Genomic DNA, 3,823 nt, shown 5'->3' on the forward strand with positions numbered 1-3,823 from the left:
ACAGCTGCTTTTTTTCCAAGAAAATGTGGCTCTCTGCATTTTCATATAGCAATAATGGAGGCGCCTTACTTGGTAAAATATTCCGGAGGTAAAATAGTCCCCCGTTCGGATCTCCGGGTGGGGACTACTAAGGGGTCACCAGAAAATTAAAAAATAACATTCTACGAGTCGGAGCGTGGAATGTTAGAAGCTTGAAAAAGGTTGGTAGGCTAGAAAATTTAAAAAGGGAAATGGGTAGGACAAATGTAGATATAGTAGGAATTAGTGAGGTTCGGTGGGAAGAGGAAGGCGACTTTTGGTCAGGTGATTTTAGAGTAATTAACTCAGCGTCAAATAATGGGCAGGCAGGAGTAGGTTTCGTGATGAACAAGAAGATAGGGAGGAGAGTGGAGTATTTCAAAACGCATAGCGATAGAATCATTGTAATAAGGATAAAATCAAAACCTAAACCGACAACGATTGTTAACGTCTATATGCCTACAAGCGCCCATGATGATGATGAGGTAGAGTGTGTATACGAAGAGATTGATGAAGCAATTAAACACGTAAAAGGAGATGAAAATTTAATAATAGTTGGAGATAGGAATGCAAGCATTGGAAAAGGCAAGGAAGGAAATATAGTGAGTGAATACGGGCTGGGCAAAAGGAATGAAAGAGGGGACCGACTTATAGAATTTTGCACGAAGTATAATTTAGTAATTGCCAACACCCAATTTAAAAATCATAATAGAAGAATATACACTTGGAAAAAGCCAGGCGATACTGGAAGGTATCAGATAGATTATATCATGGTTAAGCAAAGATTTAGAAATCAACTCGTTGACTGCAAAACTTACCCTGGAGCAGACATTGATAGCGACCATAATTTGGTGATAATGAAATGTAGATTGGGGTTTAAAAACCTGAAGAAAAGGTGTCAGATGAATCGGTGGAATTTAGAGAAGCTTGAGGAAGAGGAGGTAAAGAAGATTTTTGAGGAGGACATCGCAAGAGGTCTGAGTAAAAAAGAGAAGGTAGAAAATGTAGAAGAAGAATGGGAGAATGTTAAAAAGGAAATTCTTAAATCAGCAGAAGCAAACTTAGGCGGAATAAAGAGAACCGGTAGAAAACCTTGGGTTTCAGACGATATATTGCAGCCGATGGATGAACGTAGAAAATATAAGAATGCTAGTGATGAAGAAAGTAAAAGGAACTATCGGAAATTAAGAAATGCTATAAACAGGAAGTGCAAACTGGTGAAAGAAGAGTGGATTAAAGAAAAGTGTTCAGAAGTGGAAAGAGAAATGAACATTGGTAAAATAGATGGAGCATACAGGAAAGTTAAGGAAAATTTTGGGGTACATAAATTAAAATCTAATAATGTGTTAAACAAAGATGGTACACCAATATATAATACGAAAGGTAAAGTCGATAGATGGGTGGAATATATTGAAGAGTTATACAGAGGAAATGAATTAGAAAATGGTGTTATAGAGGAAGAAGAGGAAGTTGAAGAGGATGAAATGGGAGAAACAATACTGAGATCTGAATTTAAGAGAGCATTAAAAGATTTAAATGGCAGAAAGGCTCCTGGAATAGACGGAATACCTGTAGAATTACTGCGCAGTGCAGGTGAGGAAGCGATTGATAGATTATACAAACTGGTGTGTAATATTTATGAAAATGGGGAATTTCCATCAGACTTCAAAAAAAGTGTTATAGTTATGATACCAAAGAAAGCAGGGGCAGATAAATGTGAAGAATACAGAACAATTAGTTTAACTAGTCATGCATCAAAAATCTTAACTAGAATTTTATACAGAAGAATTGAGAGGAGAGTGGAAGAAGTGTTAGGAGAAGACCAATTTGGTTTCAGGAAAAGTATAGGGACAAGGGAAGCAATTTTAAGCCTCAGATTAATAGTAGAAGGAAGATTAAAGAAAAACAAACCAACATACTTGGCATTTATAGACCTAGAAAAGGCATTCGATAACGTAGACTGGAATAAAATGTTCAGCATTTTAAAAAATTAGGGTTCAAATACAGAGATAGAAGAACATAAGAAAGAAACCGTAATAAGAAAGGGAGTCCGACAAGGATGTTCCCTATCTCCGTTACTTTTTAATCTTTACATGGAACTAGCAGTTAATGATGTTAAAGAACAATTTAGATTCGGAGTAACAGTACAAGGTGAAAAGATAAAGATGCTACGATTTGCTGATGATATAGTAATTCTAGCCGAGAGTAAAAAGGATTTAGAAGAAACAATGAACGGCATAGATGAAGTCCTACGCAAGAACTATCGCATGAAAATAAACAAGAACAAAACAAAAGTAATGAAATGTAGTAGAAATAACAAAGATGGACCACTGAATGTGAAAATAGGAGGAGAAAAGATTATGGAGGTAGAAGAATTTTGTTATTTGGGAAGTAAAATTACTAAAGATGGACGAAGCAGGAGCGATATAAAATGCCGAATAGCACAAGCTAAACGAGCCTTCAGTAAGAAATATAATTTGTTTACATCAAAAATTAATTTAAATGTCAGGAAAAGATTTTTGAAAGTGTATGTTTGGAGTGTCGCTTTATATGGAAGTGAAACTTGGACAATCGGAGTATCTGAGAAGAAAAGATTAGAAGCTTTTGAAATGTGGTGCTATAGGAGAATGTTAAAAATCAGATGGGTGGATAAAGTGACAAATGAAGAGGTATTGCGGCAAATAGATGAAGAAAGAAGCATTTGGAAAAATATAGTTAAAAGAAGAGACAGACTTATAGGCCACATACTAAGGCATCCTGGAATAGTCGCTTTAATATTGTAAGGACAGGTAGAAGGGAAAAATTGTGTAGGCAGGCCACGTTTGGAGTATGTAAAACAAATTGTTGGGGATGTAGGATGTAGAGGGTATACTGAAATGAAACGACTAGCACTAGATAGGGAATCTTGGAGAGCTGCATCAAACCAGTCAAATAACTGAAGACAAAAAAAAAAAAAAAAAAATATGGAGAACTCTGAGGTGGCGCTGCAGTGTAGGAGGGTGTAGGCATTGATCTCGTTCCCAAAAATGGACCAGAGTGGAAAGAGATAGAGTATGTTTTCATTATAGTATATTAAATTTGTTAATCTGTTTTTTGATTTTTAAGTAAATTGAATTGTTGTTGTGATCAACATTTGTTTTGTTGTATGAGAATAGTATTTTTGGTGTTTAAAGATTAAATCAAGTAATCCTCTGAGTGCATAATCTAACTAAAGTTAGATATAGAAAGTTTTTGTGTGAAACCTTCGATGTTAGAGGAAGGCACGGGGTAGAGGGTTGTAAATTATGGTAGATGGTCTTGATTGGAAGAGGCCATATGAAGGCGATAGTAGGTTGTGTAAATACACTGATGGAAATGTCTGCAGAGGCATTTGCATCTGGCATCCTAACAGAGGCCAAACTGATGACAGTGTTGTGTTATCAAGTTTAGAGAGTCTGAAAGATGACCTCTACTAAAGCCCCATTAGGGCTAGGAACAGAGAGTAGTATGTCAACCAGGATTGTCACAATGTGAATGTCTTCCCCTACATGGGTCAGAATTTTAAAAAAGATGAAATATAAAATAAAAGTGAAACAGTATCATCATTCTTATGCAATTTCTAAGTATTCAGCAGCTAGATTATATTAATTTTTTTTTTTTCAATTATTTACCTCACTGGTATAACTATTCAGCAGTTAATTTTCTGTTGAAAGATATTTTTCATTTGCTGTTTCAGAGAAAGGTAGAAAATTTACAGAGTATCAATCTCCTTCAATGGACAGATGATGGAAGGTAAATGAAGTATGCAAAAAAATTACAAAATATA

This window comes from Lycorma delicatula, chromosome 5 (assembly GCF_047948215.1).
Source record: "Lycorma delicatula isolate Av1 chromosome 5, ASM4794821v1, whole genome shotgun sequence".
NCBI lineage: Eukaryota > Metazoa > Arthropoda > Insecta > Hemiptera > Fulgoridae > Lycorma > Lycorma delicatula.